General features: G+C 35.9%; 1 protein-coding gene across 6 annotated transcripts in view; it reads left to right on the top strand.

Annotated features, from left to right (window-relative positions):
* LOC106665170 (protein sprint) overlaps positions 1 to 17,127 on the top strand; it is a 450,469-nt gene that overhangs the window by 271,842 nt on the left and 161,500 nt on the right. Inside the window, exon 1 of one of the 6 annotated variants that reach the window (XM_014391414.2) lies at positions 14,963 to 15,049. The exons of the other annotated variants lie outside the window; for them this stretch is intronic. The gene's annotated coding sequence lies outside the window, so the exon portion shown is untranslated. Of the gene's footprint in view, positions 1 to 14,962; positions 15,050 to 17,127 lie in introns of those variants that run through there. 6 annotated transcript variants of the gene reach the window in all.

Raw genomic sequence — 17,127 nt, 5'->3', positions numbered from 1 at the left:
ATATTAACGTTTTGTTTTATTGCAGGTACGTCGAATTGTTTTTGAGGAGAGACGATCAGTTCTGCAGTAAGTGCTTTCTTTTGCAATTGACACTTTAGCTTCTAAAAGACGCCTGTTGCTACTTTCCGGACACATTACCCCCTTACTCATTTGTATCAATCCATCCCCAGGGCCCTTCCTTCGGGGGATTATGAGTGACACACCCTTGTTAGGGGCCAGTGGACTTACTATTCTACCCCTAAAGTTTTATTGATAAACCTCCCCGGTGACAAATCTTCCTCCTTATATCCTCCCATGGGCCACACCGTCTTCATTCATATTTATTTTATAGAGTAAATCAACCGGCTAAACCCTGGGGGCCGTCCCTGCGATATATACCTCCGGTGGCCGGGCGAACTCGAGATTAAGTCGTAAACGATGAAAAATAAAAATCCTTGGAATGGAGGCTGACTTGTAAAATTATCCTATTTAGAGAATGTAAAAGTTTATTTTTCTCCCTGAAGTACAATTAATTCTGAATGAGATTTATGTGCGTTGTAAAATAATATAAAAGTTTTTTCGTATTCCGTAATAACCTTTTAAACTGTACTCGTAAACTCATGTACACTCTGAGAGAAAACAAATTACAGCTTGCTTTCAAATTCATCTCAAACAGAACGCTGAGTATTTGGGTTTGCACATGTGCTATACAACATTTGCTGACAAGTTAATTGCTATTCAAACGTTTTTTATTGTTAATTATACGGAACTATATGTGAAAAAATGATTGATTATGCACCTATGTGCAATGCATTTCTTCTAATCCTTCCCTAACTATCTTAACTACTCACCTGTCTATTTTATTATTTTCGTTTTCATCAATTTAACTTCTTAAGTTAAGAAGAAACTGCCACCTACCTACTTGGTACTTCTGACTACAATAATTTCTACCCCTCTTTCGATTTTCCTACCTCTTTTCATTTTTACAATCATACTTTCTTCCTAACTACGTTTAGTCGTACCAATCTAGATTTTCCTTCACAATTGACGTCCTATCTTTCTTATTATCTTATTTATATTCTCATATCTTTCTTTTTACACTAATTGGTACATACAGTACCACATCGATGTCTCGTCTGTTTTCAACAAATCGTTCAAGACTTTTCGTGCGGTGCAAGACGACGAGTGTCTGGCTAGTACAACGGATTAAAATTTGGTTTTCTTGGAGAAGTTGTCCTTGGGAGAATAAATGAACGGCAAAGAGGTTTTACCATTGCGAATTATCTTTAATTTTGTAATGAAAAATTGCGAAGTCGTTCAAAATCTCATAAAAACCTGACCTCTGCGGACCTCCCACTACCGGTTTTTATATCTAGTTTGATATCTCGGTAAGATTTTGACGGTATTAGTTGCTACTTACTAAATTTTTATTGTACCTGCGTACTACTTCATGTCTACATACATTGCTTAATTTATCATATGCCTATTAATCTTTCTTCTTACCAGCTAGTTCAGTTTTAGCTTTCCTACTTACATCCGTGTCTGTTTTCCAGTCAGGCTACCTTTCTTCGTGCCAACCTATAGAACGTCCCAGTTATTAGACGTTTTCCTACCTTCACTATCTATAGATCACTCTAACCTCCGTACGTGCTCCGTACATCCCTTTCTACCTATCAAATTTTCTTCCTACCTTGGCACTTAGAAGCATACGTTCATGCCTAAAAACTCCATAGCTTTGTATTTACTACGTTTACCTACCTTACTATCTACTTCTCTTCTTTTCAATCTAATCCCTGGTTAATTTTGGCCTGCTGAATTCATACGCTTTATTATTTTAGTTCCTACGAACTAAACTTTCTTCTTAACTACTATATATATGTATATGTTACCACCTACCTCCTTAGTTATGTACCAATACATTTTATTGTATTATTTTATCTGTGAATCTTCATAGCAGTCAATTGACCTTCCTACGTTTTCCTACGATTTCAATTTCCTCAATTGACATTTTCCTCTCTTTACTATTTATTATGTTCTTTATTTCTCGCTACCTACACACTCCTTACCTTTCTTTCTACTCTACTCACCAAATTTACTTCTTTCCTAACCACTTTCATGTATACCTTCGTAGCTAAATTAACACTTAACTATCTTACTGAACTTCGCTCACACCAATAAATTGCCCTACTTATGTTTTACCTACATTATTATCTACATTTCTTTCTTACAACCAATATTTCATTCTACGTACTTGCCTACACAATCTACCTGCCTAATTGCGTACTTAAATTTCTTCCTACCTACGCACATACATGCTTTATTATTTTGGTACCAACCTAAATTTTACCTTTATGCAATATGCATACTTTCCTACCTACCTCCCTAGCACTTTGATCTGATACATTATCTTATCTTAGTATGTTCATAATAATCTATTGATCTTTCCACCTACAATACGTTTTCCTACTTTATCTACATTTCTTCTTTGCTACCTACATTTGGTTCATCACCACCTGCATTCCTACCTACATTGCCTCCCTAACTGTTGTACCAAATTTCTTCCTGCCTAGAATACATGGTATTCCTACCTACCTTAAATCCATAGCTGTTCAGTGACCTTCGCTCCTCAAAATTTATTGACCTATCCACCTGCGTTTATGTACTATCTGCTTATCTTTTATACAACCTATCTTTAGTTTTACTTTAAGTGCGTACCCACAATCCTTCCTTTCAACCTACGCGCCTACGCACCTAATAATTATCTATCCTCTTAATTACTTTATTTCCTACTTGTATCCATAGTTCCATACCTACATGTTTTTCTACCTCTGCACTGATTATTTTTCAATTAACTTATCTGATGCATTTCTATTAAACAAAAGTAAACTAAAACACACGACCCTCACGGAATTCATATTCTATTCAATATCCTTTTGTATATCTAACACTAGGTACAAGTCTTGATATACAAAAATAAACACCAAAGTCATCAAGGCTAATATTTGCAAATTGTGTTTCTCATTGCTTCAGTTGTAGTCATTCTTGCCCTATCGTCTAACTATTGAATATATACATATTTCGATATGTATAAAATATATATCAATAAATAATATAATATTAATATAAAATATCAATATACTCTCAGTATATAGCCGTATAAGTAAAGGTCAGATTGTTGTACGAGAAAATGTTTCAGCTATAAAATCCAATTTTATTACATAGCGGGAATAATGGTTGCCCACATGGTCAACGCGTCCTCCTGCAAATTATTTATTAATTATTAATTACCAATAAAAATAACTACAATACTAATTACTAATTAAGGTTTTTAGTTGAGATAAAAAAGTCAATGGCACGAGCGGGATTCGAACCCACGACCTTCGATATACTAGCTAGATACGCCGCTGCTCTACCACTTGAGCTATCGTGACCTCGATCCACTCGGACACTAACTTCCCATCTCACCCCCGCCATTTGAATTTTCCCTCCTTTTTGCCATTTTTCAAATGTCGTGTAATCGGATTGGATTCTCGGCGACAAATGAAATGGCCACGGAGAGCTTTAGAGAAGATATACTTCATTTAACTTATTAAATTCACTAGTTTTCGTGGTCCGCTTGACCAATTAACCACGATTGCTCAAGTGGTAGAGCAGCGGCGTATCTAGCCGAAGGTCGTGAGTTCGAATCCCGCTCGTGACACTGACTTTTTTATCTCAACTAAAAACCTTAATTAATTGTAAGATGTTAATTGGTCAAGCGGACCACGAAACTAGTGAATTTACTAATTATTAATTTATTCCTGAATTTCTCTTGGGTTATTGGCCAAGTACCTCTTACTGTATTGAAAACGCGATGAGCACATTTTAAACCTAGGGTAATTTTGATGGAAGAGAAAATATGCTTATTTTTTCTATTATTGGTGCGGATTTATAAATTCACAGTGACGTCGAGTATTTAAAATAGGCCTCAACGTAAAGAGGAATCCCTCGGACAAAAATATCAACTCCCGGCCGGAGATTATTTCCAGAAATGATATAAATATCGAAATAAAAAAAAATTAACTGGCAATTAATTGTTAATGTCGTGATAATTCCCGGTTCAGACATTTCATCAGAGAGGTGATAAGGGATGATTCACGTTTTACGACCTTGGCCGGAAAATACAGCGCTAGTTGTAAATCATGGTTTATCATCTCCCGATAAAAATTTTGTGGTCTGGCTAAAAAGGCGTCAGATCAAAACGGAGTTGACACAATTTTAGAAATTGTACCCTTCGCAGGTGGAGAATGATAGAGTGAATGATTATAACCACATGAACATGTGGTCGGATTTTTTTTAATGCTGCCATTAATTATTTTATTGGTGTGTTGCATTGTAGCTCCTTACTGTGGCTAGAATGCTGTCATATCCTTTCTAAAGCAAAACGTAAATAATGCCAACAATTGTTCTTCCCGAAAGGTCCTGATAAATAATATAAAAACATCTTTAAATTATTATTTAATAGAAATCACGAATCCTGGCGATAAAGGTCCTGGCAGAATAGTAAACATTTTTAGGAATCGAATGGTTAGGGACAAACAGGAGACAGCTTCAGGTTGTTAGTCAACTTCCATTGACTTGCCAGCAGCTCCTTGGGATCTTGATTGCACCTTTTCCTTTCCTTGTTTCAAGAATCTACACCCTAACAAAAACATAAATATAAAACAAATCCCGCGGTCTTTCTTTTTACTTGTTGTATCTGCACAGTACTTCTGTCTATACTCACATCCGGCGCATGTGCACTCTTAGGCGAATCCTAGTTGCGTTTCGGTTACCTTCTAGTAATACTTTTGTAAGTCTTGCGGCTGGCCCTTTTGTACATCTCTACGCGTGCCTCAAACCAGGGGTGTTGTTCCACTAGGTTTTGAATTTATTAAGGATTCGTTTTTGGAAGTATCCTTTTGTTTGTGGCAAGGTGCTAGGCCAAAATAGAGTTCAGGGCCTAGAGAGTTCATATTGTCTCCTTTTTTGGCCATTCCTCTTTCTCATTGCCCATGTCCGAGTCAAGTCATTGGTGTCAATTTATTGTTACGGTCGTGATAATTCCCTGTTCAGATCTTTCATCAAAGAGGTGGTAATGGATTTCATAAAATTCCGCTTTTTGCATCACCACGCATGAGTCTAAGACCAGTGCCGCCAGTCTGTCAGAGAAAATCCTTCCTGTGTATACGGTACCTAGTTTTATTTCTTTGGTGCGTGATTTCCGACTGGGGATTTTTTTTATAATTTCAGACTGGAAAACTGTAGCCTATTTACCTAAATTTAAAGTCAATTCAGTCTTCAAATTCATTACGAAGATCTGAGCATTCTCACATTTTCTATGCTTTTTTGAGCCGTCATTATTCATTTAGTCATTTATTACCTATCTTAAATAAGGACGCAGCCTCAAAATAGAACAGTCCAAATATAATAATAATAATAATATTAGCAATAGGTAAAAATAGTTTATGAAAAGTAAACATTCATGACAACACAAGTAAATAAAAAATTCACAGCAGGTCAAGAATAGCATCCATATATTCCTTAAAAACTCAAAAATCTTTCTTTTAAAGACCTCCTGACTGTACACAAATGGATGGATGCATGATACTTTCAAAGAACAGGTAATTCTACATACACATTTCGTGTATGAGTGATTGGTTCTGCAAGAACAAATGTAAAACAGCAGTCATCCCCCAAAGTCCGGTTAGGCCTCCTTAAAATATGATAGAATTTCTGGGGCATCAATAAAACTATTTAAAATCTAGCCTCCGAATAACGAAAAAGCAACAAGACTAAGAATTACCAAGGAGTCCATGTTCAAGAACCGGGGAATACCAATTATACCAGTAGGAATTGTCCTTCAGATGTATTCCTTTGGCCCACTCTGCCCTTTACGGTACCTTGTACTTCTTGGTGAAGTTGTATTTTGTAGTTGTGGCATTGATACTAGCCAATATGGGATCTACCTGTATATCTTCCTTCAGTTTCCGTTATTCATTTACATGGCATATGCCAGCAGATGGTTGACCATTTATAATCGTGTCAGCTGCTGCTCTGGCTTCTTGGATTAGAATGTGGAAGGGTTTAACAACTCCTCTAAACCCGTAGTTGGCGTTGTTCTCATGACACCAGTGATTCTGAAGCAAGCATGTCTTTGAATAAATAACAAAATAAGATTCCATCCAAAACAACAGGAGAATATTGTACCCATGGAAATTTTGTCAAACTGAACTTTGTGATAATTTTTTTGATACTACCCTCATTTTCTTTAACTTTTTCCGGATGACCTTTAATCCAATCAGGCCAAGTTGTACTCGAGTCACTGGGCCACGTCCTTTCCAGAAATTTAATCATCATCCCCAAACATCTTATCTCGGCATAAAAGCCATCTCGAAGTTTGAAATTGATCCGTCCCTAATCTGGCCTGAGACAATGACCGCGGCATTGGCGAGGGCTTGGATTCCGTGATAAAGTTTCCATTGTAATTAGCCCGGAAGGGGAGAGGAACAATGCAGAAGGGCGTAGGACTGTGCCACCGACAGCGATATCGCCCCTTCGAGTCGACCCTCACCAATATCAGTGAGTTATAGCAGGAGGCGTCATCGCAAAAGAAGATTTCCTTGAAAATCGATACCCCGAGACGGTATTATATCATAACCGAAGATACTGCTTTCAAACTCTTTTGAAAATTCGCATCCTGAGGTTTTTGAAGTGTAAAAACCACCAGGGTCTTAATCCTTTCATATATTTCCTATTGAACAGTCTTCTTAGTCTATTCTGTGTCACATTTACCCTTATATAGTCTTTCCAACAGTCACTCTTTTCATTATTGAAAACAATTTTCTGCTAAATTTTAAAACGTCTTGTGTAATCAATAAAGATCGTGGGATGCTGTCTAGTGTATTGTAGGTTAGAATTCTTTATCGTGTCAACGTTTCGATCTTTATTGAGATCATCTTCAGGGCTGAAAGTGCGTTTTCTGTGTAGTCTTGTATCGTGTTCAGATGCTTATTAATTAACGGTCACTAAATATTTCACCCGTCTTGAGGAATTTATTCTATAAAATTTTAAAAAATATATAAATTTAAAAAAAATTTAATATTTTGTGAGTTGAATATTTTATACTTAAAGCATTAAAGCAGTGTCGTAGATGGAATCAAGTGGAAGTTGGTGCGGTTTGTCAGTTCTCCTTTGTCTATCGAATCCATTCAACACGTCTCTTGGGATGTGACTACGTCCCGGAAACGTCTCTCTTCTCTGTACCAAGGTGGGTAGACGACTCGAAACACCAGTCAATCACGCTACAGAAATGATTTCAGTCACCAATCTTTTGTCACTTTTCTCTGAATTCATTTGCTAAATGGTCGAACAGAGCAATCCGACTTTTGCGCTTTGCATAGTACGCATAAATTTGCATGCGTTTGGAGCTTGCCTGGTGTGAAGCTTACCATAAAAAATTGATTTTTTTTTTAATAATCGCACTGTCCTTGGTATCCATATACATTCACGAATATTTCAGTCCCTTTCAACAATAAAAAATCCAGTTGCTACCTTCTCTTGTTATATCAGGTAGTCCAGAAAATTTAAATAATTGAGCATAGATTCGACAAATTGGGGTACTTTAGTCAAGATTTTAACTACATACAAAAATAAATATAATATTAATAACATTAAGTTCACTGTTTTTCGTGGTCCGGTTGACAAATTAATATCATACAATTAATTAAGGTTTTCAGTTGAGATAAAAAAGTCTGTGTCACGAGCGGGATTCGAACTCACGACCTTCGGCTTGATACGCCGCTACTCTACCACTCGAGCTAATATGATCAGTTTATTGAACCCAGCTTTAAAAACTATTAAAAATGTATCGCAAATATATAAATACACGAACTCATGTAAGCTGCTATCAGTACAAGTATGACCCCGTACAACATGGGTCAGAGCTTTTCTGGTTCCTCAAAATGCCAATTAAAAAATAAAAATTTTCGCTTATCGGAGGATTAAAACTAATTTTCGTGTAAAAAAAGTCACCTGGGGGAGTCGTAAGATACACGTACCCACTATAATATGTAGGTGTGTTAGTGTGCATGTAGAATTTACGAATAGTCTGGAACAAGGTATGGTCTCGAAGAACAGAAACGAGAAAAATTCAATTCCCAAGCTTTCGACCATCGACATCATCAGTATTGCAGTATGTACATGACTGAATAAACAAATTTCTTATACTGTTACACTCATTGGTAATATTAAGACTGAATCTGTCGTCAACGCAATTTGACATCGCCTGTAAGAACTTAAATATGTAGATTTGTAGACATATTGAGATTATTTTACCCTAAAAATGTCCAAAGCTTGACAGTAACAATTATTGAGAAATCGTGAGATTCCGTCTGGTGTGATGTAGGTTTCAGAAAAACATTTTCTTTATCGTGCCAACGTTTCGATCTTTATTGAGATCATCTTCAGAGCTCAAAGTGTTTGTTTTCTGCGTAATTGTGCCATTCTTGCGTGTTGAGAGTGGGCACTGAATTTGATAATTTGCTTTTTTTTTCAAGACTACACAGAGTATTCCTGAGTAAAAAAATGATCGATAATTCTAACATTGGAAATAACGGAATTTAAACTGGTATACATTAATATTAAATAATTAGTATAGCCAACATGTACACATTCTTTAATATTTAAATAAGAACAAAGTTCTGGTTTTACCAAGTTTTATATTTAAAATCTTTACTATATTTTATTACATGGCATGTACATGTCTGAATAAACACTTTCTTACATCATTATGCAATGTGTAAGAGTACTTAAACAATGTTACCCCTTTTTTTGGTGTGGGGTAAAGTAAAGATTCCAATCATTACTCCACAGCGATCTCACAGGGTGTTCCATACTTCAGGAAGTTATCCTACATGACAAATTGGGCTAAAAAGTCCCTGTTTTCCATAAATTGATACTCAATTGTAATCGAAATATTTCATTTGTTGGTTATCTCACCTTTCACAACCTTTTTCTTTTAAGTGTCCCATATCTCATAAAATGTTTACCTTTCAATAAGTAGGATTAAATCAACAGAAAGACCATTAAAAAGCTTACAAGAGCGGCCAGGTTTTTAAATTGTAATCTTGATTAAAAAAGCCTTCAAAAGTGTAATATTCAAAATCTTAAACTTCTTGAAGAATGCAAGCCTGAGGTCGTTTATTTTTAGAAGCTTTTTGTTTTTCTTATGTTCAATTAGTATTCTCTTGTTTATTTTTTATTACTTTTATTATGTTTTCATAGAATTAATTAGAAATTCTTATTGACCTTTGTTTTACTAACCGTTTGTAACGGAAAAATTAAACTGACTATTATGAGTGCTATTGTCTCAACAAATTTGCTGATGGTTATTTTTTAATGATTCGTTTGCTCTGAATTAATTTTCGTGGAATGTAACTGAACTATATTATACTATTTATTGAACTGTATTACATAACCCTGAATCCGGAGAGCAAGGTCCCAAAGGTGTTTATGATCGGACCTGACTACATTAATTTAATTTATCGATCAGGCACCTTTTTTTGATATATGAATTTCCAATATTCAATTCAAACCAAAATAAATACAAGACCAGAATATTAGTTAGATTTAAATCTTTTATTACAATTTATTTCCAAATAAAATTACAATTTCTTTTATTAATTATTATTTTTAATTTAAAGAATCTTTTATTTTATAATGAAACCTATTTCAAAATCTACAAACATCAATTTTAAAATTAATTAAGATTTTTAGTTGAGATAAAAAAAGTCAATGGCACGAGCGGGATTCGAACCCACGATCTTCGGCTTGATACGCCGCTGCTCTACCACTTGAGCTATCGTGACCTCGATCCACTCGGGCCCTAACTTCCTATCTCACCCCCGCCGTTTGAATTTTCCCTCCTTTTTGCCATTTTTCATTTTTTTATCTCTACTAAAACCCTTAATTAATTGTAATATATTAATTGGTCAAGCGGACCACGAAATTAGTGAATTTAAATGAAGTAAACTTCACTAAAGCTCTCCGTGGCCATTTCATTTGTCGTCGAGAATCCAATCCGATTACACATTTGAAAAATGGCAAAAAGGAGGGAAAATTCAAAAGGTGGGGTTGAGATGGGAAGTTAGTGTCCAAGTGGGTCGAAGTCATGATAGCTCAAATGGTAGAGCAGCGGCGTATCAAGCCGAAGATCGTGGGTTCGAATCCCGCTTCATGCCATTGACTTTTTCATCTCAACTAAAAACCTTAATTAATTGTAATATATTAATTGATCAAGCGGACCACGAAATTAGTGAATTTAATCAATTTTAAAATCGAATTTAATTCTGGTTTTATAAAGAAAGTAAAAGAAATTATTATTATTGTTGTTAATTTTTGACCACCAATTCGAAAATACGATTAAAATTTTAACACACCTTTTGAAAAATCAAATTTTATTTCTTTTATTTTTCTTTATAAAAATATATTTTTTGTTACAACCCTTTTTAAATTAAAGTACAATTATTATTTTTTGTTTTGACGTCAAAATATAAAATTTACTCACTTAAATTGTGTACACACCAAAAAAAAAAAAAAAAAAACACGGAGGACAGAAAGGGAATTGTCCTAGGGATTGAAAAAATAGCCCTTTTCTTCTCCCCCTACCCCTTTGAATGTCAGATTTGTGTGGAGGGGCATGGCGGTACATTTAAATCTAAAGGTGACATATATATACACACACACACACACACACACATATATATATATATATATATATATAAAACTACATAATTCCTTCCAGTCATTGAAGGGTTTTTAATTAAATTAACATAGGTTGTACCGGAGTTCGAACTCAGACCTGCTACACCCTTCCGACACAGCCTTCGCGGTAAAAATTAGTCCACTCTCTTGTTTTGTGTGTGCCAGAGCGGTCCTTTGCTTTTTCTATTTTACTTACCGATGGGGTGGTACGTTATTATTTTCCTCGATGTTCGATAAGATTTTTATCACGTTTGCGGCTAACGGAGGGCTGTTATAAAAAAAAATCACACCTCACCGCTCATCGCTTCCTTCTCCGAGAAGGCGTTGCGTTTGAGCCGGGTCCATAAGTGACTCAATCGGATCGGCAGCGTGTGTCCGGGGGAGATAGGATTCTGAGGGTGCTAACAATGACACCAGCCGACCGGACGGAATCCATTTATTGTGTAAAAATCAATTTACAATCGGAGAAAAAGGGAGGCCGACTTTTAAAAAAAATCGCTTTTTGTCGGATCTTGATCGCATGTTTGAGGGAAATCGGCGTTTGCAAATTCGTCCTAATTATTCTCATGAACTAAGGTAGACAAATACTCCAACGTTTAATCCTCTAATCCTCTAGAATCCACGCGGTATCCCAAGCGTGAATCTGCGTCGGAGATTATCCGACCGATGCGATATAATTCAATGCCGTTACATACGCTCGGACAATCAGCAGGAGCAAACATAATGGGTTCTACGGGTGCGTCAGGGCGGCAAATGCGTTCGGATTAGCCCTCAGATTAGAATAAATTATGCCACTATTCATTCCGCCGATTGCGGATCGTGCGGGCAAACGTGAAAAATTGCGGCTAATCGCACGACATCGCTTGTGACGCGAATCCGCTCATGGTGCATAATCACGACTTCATGTTTAACTGTAATAGGCCATCCCGAACAACATTGGGAAAAAAAAGATCTGAAAATAGTCGAAATCTATTTTTATCGGTGTTTTAAAATACATGAGAACAGAGGGAGAGAGACAAGAGAATGCTGGAATGAATGACTTTAACAGCCAGCTCACCAGGGGTGAACTGGTTGAACTTGATGCTCATTAATCGTCTTTTGTCCAGAGAAAGATTTTTTATTTATTATTAAACAATATATTACACAACTGTGAAGCTTGTACAGCCAGATATATAAATCTATCGGCTGGTTTCCTTTATATATTTGAATTTAATCACCAGTTGTATCTTTAAGTTGTGCAAAATAAATATACCTTCTTGCATTATACATTTTTAATTTTAACAAAAAAAAAACTTGATCGTCCCAGATTCTTTTTGAAGCAGAGGATTTATAAATTTCATAATTAAGCTAATAGACTCCCAAGTGATGAGAATGTTGGATATATAATAGGTCAGTTTTTAAAAAATAATTCTTGTTTTTATACACAACAAAAAGTTGCTTAGGTGCATTGTTAGGTGTAGCACAGGCTTTTGATAGGAACTGGCACCAGGGCATCCTATATAAACTTAAACGCTTCCCATCCGCTCCTTATTACTTATCAGTACTTTTATTTATCCTGAAATCATTTCTAACCGAATGTTCTGAGGTGCGGCAACAAGTTTTCGGAAATCAGACCGGTACAAGCCGGCATCCCACAAGGAAGCATTCTTTATATCATCTATACTGCTGACCTACCTGCATACCCCAATACCACCACCCATCTGATGTCGATACCGCAATTTTGTTCTCTAACTAGAACTCTATAAACAACGTCCAACATCCAAGAACATCTTGGGCTTATCAGACTGCATGGAGAGAACTGTACACACTACTGTTTTTTCACGTGCTGGGCACATTTCTCTTCATGCAATCTTGTCATCCACTATTTGCACCAGTCTGATAAGCCCATGATGTTCTTGGATGTTGGACGTTGTTTGTATAGAGTTCTAGTTTTTTCAAGATCCTGATGGTCAAGGCAGATTGTGTTCCTAGAAGTTTTCTTAGTTGTCCAATTCTTCAGTTAAGTTGTTGTTTATTAAAGCTTATGTGGAGATTCCACGTGGTTCTGCTATCTACGTATAGTCGTAAGTATCTGACTGTTTTTACAGTACTGTGTATCTGATCTGCACATCAAAAACTATAAGATACCGACTTTCATTTGTGTCAGATACTTATGGCTATACCTACATAGCAGATAGACGTGGAATCTTCACATAAGCTTTAACAGACAACAACTTAACTGAAAAATTGGACAACTATGAAGACTTCTAGGACCAAAATTTAACTAACCTTACACAACATTTTACTGCGACAATTTTGGTCATACGGAGTGGAACTGTGGGGTTCTGCAAAGACATCCAACATTCAGCGCATCCAATCCTTCCAATTAAAAGTTCTGAGACAGATCGTGAACGCTCCTTACAACGTCACTAGCCTCACTATCCGCATGACCCTTCCTGTTGTCAACGATCTGTTCCCGATGACAAGGTTCACATCAACCTCTCGATCCTTCGTAACCCTACTCTTTTTCTGCTAGATTCCTAGTGTATGGAAAGCAACGAAAACCTAACTTGAATAAATAAAAATAAACTTTCGTTTTCAGTACTCGTTGTTATTAGTTTTTTAAAATTTGTTTTATTCATTCTACGTTTATTTTCTGGTACTTCGCCGCGGACCATGGTTTTTTGAAGCGCCAATCTAAGGCAGCAAACAGGGTAAGGTTCGTTAGAGGAAATTATAGGCAAATTTGGATATTGGCATGATGACTGTATATTTATTTGACCCATAATTCCATGCGAAGACTTTGGCGGGTTTTTCCAATTGCGGTGTGTCGCACCAGGGTCAATCGTAAAGGTGGATATACCGAATTACGGGGTTGTTATAAGCAAAAAATGAGGAACTGTTAATCCTTTCAGTTTTTTATTATTGCCAATAATAAATTTTAATCAAAAAATTAAGAATTAAACGAAGAAGGTTGAACAGCTCGTCATTTCGTTCACATAATAATTAAAAACTGTAATTTTATTACCTTTTTCCTGTGAAAGAGTGAATTTGAATAGAACAATAAAAGGATAACGTGTGTGGTGATTAGTGACCGTTAATCGATATTTATTTAGAAATCGTGAGATGCGGTCTGGTGTGATGTAGGTTTCAGAAATTTTCTTTATCGTGCCAACGTTTCGATCTTTATTGAGATCATCTTCAGGGCTCAAAGTGTGTGCCATTGGCACTCTCGACACGACACGCAAGAATGGCACAATTACACAGAAGACAAACACTTTGAGCCCTGAAGATGATCTCAATAAAGATCGAAACGTTGGCACGATAAAGAAAATGTTTTTCTGAAACCTACATCACACCAGACCGCATCTCACGATTTCTGAATAAATAAAAGGATAACGATGAGCCTATACTCATGCTGAGACTGTTACTAGTCTCCATTGTTATTATTGGCCGTACAAGTCTTATGGACCTTTGACACATCGCTCATCACTGTAAGGTAAAGGTCCCGGGTTCGAATGCAGGGCCGCTTTAGTGTTTTTTATCTCAACCAAAACCTTAATTAATTGAAAGGAATTTATTTGGTCAAGCGGACCACGAAACCTAATAAAATATAAAAAATGACTGGTACAATTCACACTGTCTGTCTGACTATTTTGGAATGGAAATTCGAAATGTCATACGCATAACGTTTTTAATTATTTCTGGCTTTAAATACTTCAATTTTTTAATCGATGTGTTTATAAATTGTGTTGATTGATGTTCATTTTGCTTAAATATCTTCGTGGTTTGCATCTTTTGTTTAAGTTTTTGGTTTGTTATTTTATATATACTGCATTTGTCAGCTGTTAGGTACAGAATTCGTTTATGATGTACAATCCCTTAAGTTTTGAATTAAACATTTGGGATAGAATTCCTTTGTTTGTTTTAGCAGGTGTATACACTTAACAAATTCACTTTCGATTCGACGAGCTTTACGGATTAGGAAAAGCCTTTCTCAGCCGTAATTTTATGCACCCCGGGTATAGTTGGGAACAAACAGGCCAATTAAATTCGGAGATTGATGACCTCCTAAGCTGATTATTTGTTTAATTCAAACATTCTAAAAGAGAGAAAAAGAAGGGGGTGAGTCGGGGGTTGTATTGAGTTCGAGGGAGCGCATGTCCGGCCCCACCACCCCCGACACCCCAAAAGCCGGGTTCAGTCGACGTCCCGCCGCCACCGACGCCCCAGCCAGAACGAAGTGACTTGAAAAAAACAGTCTGAAACCTCTGATAAATCGCGTAATCTGGATCGCATCCCCATTGAGGTAAATCATCCCTTATTACGTAGAAATCAGTATTGTTTTTTATCATCCGTTTCGTTAAATACAACTGAAATATTTTCTCCACCGGCGCTGAATGTGCACAATTTCCGTTGTTTCGATAACGTTGTAACGTGGAAATTCTATCCTCTCGCCTATTTTCAAATAAACTTGGATCTGCTCTTCGAGGATAATTTCGAAGGGGGATTGTAATATCAAATTGCCTTGTTTTCCACGAGGGGTGCGGCTTCCCCCCGTGTTTTGATGCCGGCATGTTGCGGTCCGTTTGGCATTTAAATCTCTCGTTACGAAAACACATTTTCTTTTCCTCTTTTATTGATTCTTTACAATGTCGGCTTGTAAACGTCGTTAAAGTCTGATTGATTCAAAGCTATAAATTACCTACTAACAACAATGCCCTGTGTATCTTTTCTCATTTCAGTCTCAACTCTTTTATTTCAAAATTCATCTTGGGTTCTATTTAGCCTTTACAATACCACTCTTGTACAGAAATAATTATGATGTTCTGTATTTCATTTGATTAAGAATCAATAATTTAAAAAAAATAGTGAATAAAAACGATTACGATCCTTTTAAACGTTTTGAAATTTGCCTGGCTAATATTTTTGTTTTAATTATTTTTAATTTAAATTTACATATATGAATCAAGTCCTATGTAGTGATTCTTTTAGACGTTTGAGAAAATTTATATCGGCTTTATATTAATTTAATTTTTGTCCCAATTCCACCACCCAATTCTTCGTGTAAAAAATTATTTTTTATACGTTTAAGGTCATACTATTAGCGAAATAAAATTTTGACAAACCTTTTAGTCCTGACACTTCAAAATATAAACTGGCTGATGCATTGGTCGCTATATTGCCGATTATTTTTATATAACTTGTGCCACGTGAGTTGTCTTTCGGGAGAATTTATTAAATCGTTATTTTCGCCGGTTTGCAAACGAGATAGAACTAATTTAGTCAAAACAATATTTCCGCCTTGTTATCGTTCCTTCTAAAGTTTACTTTTGTGTAAACAAGTCGTTACGCTTGGCGCATAAAACGTGTCCCCGAATGCCGAGCAACCGTGAGGATATTTCTGAAACTGTGATTCCACAAAACTTGACAATGTGCTTTTATACAAAGGCTTTGTAAAGGCGTATTTTAGAAAATAAAAATGATAAATGGCATCATTGTCATGAACAACGCGATAAATATAAAATAATTTTTGCCTTGAAATTCCGATAATTTTAGTCAAATTAAATATGGATATGTGCCAGGATCACCAAATATTCAATTAAAGTCAAAATTTGTCGCACGTTTCATTAAAATAATTAGTTCCCATGGCAAAAATGATTTTTCTCTTTTATAGGAATGACCTATAATGTGTAGTTAATGGAACTTATCCTCAGAGTTCGTCCTCGGTGTGTCCTGAAAGGAGATCGCTTCGCTCTGACAGCTGAAAGATATATCGAGGGACGTTCGAACCTTGCGACCTTTCAGACAATGGTACGAACTAGCTGTTCCTCTTTTCCCTGGAAATTTATTGCAATTACCGATAAAAAAGAGTTTACTATTAGATCCTATATATATCCAATAATTTTTCCTTTTCACAATGGAACCCAGAAGATATTTAGGAACGATTAGAATCAGAAATTATTGAGGTATAATTGTCTAACGTCAGCGTGAAAGTTGCAACTATGCTGGTAATAAAGAAAAAGAAAGTATAACGACCTTAAAAAAACAAGCAATAAATCGATATATATATGAAGTGTCGAGTTCATTATACTGACGCCGTCGCGTAAAATATTTATATGATCATAATGTGATGTTCGTCTTATTCAAGTAGTCTTATGTCTGAGGTTCTATAAGAAAAAATAATCAATGTAGGCAAATTTGTAATTATGAAAATAGAAAAAATACAGAGAACCCAGATAATTCGAAAGCCCTCCTTTTCCAAATACGTTTCAATCGGCGAAGTGGACATGTTTTTATTTTGCAATACATACCTGTACTGTCCAGTTGAATTTAAATAGCATTAATAATTATTGTGGCCTTCCAAACAGTGTTTGTTGTAACCTG

The sequence above is a fragment of the Cimex lectularius genome, unplaced genomic scaffold (assembly GCF_000648675.2).
Source record: "Cimex lectularius strain Harlan isolate CLEC.00 unplaced genomic scaffold, Clec_2.1 scaffold140, whole genome shotgun sequence".
Lineage (NCBI taxonomy): Eukaryota > Metazoa > Arthropoda > Insecta > Hemiptera > Cimicidae > Cimex > Cimex lectularius.
The sequence above is the reverse complement of the archived record's forward strand: the minus strand, read 5'-3'. Positions and strand labels throughout refer to the sequence as shown.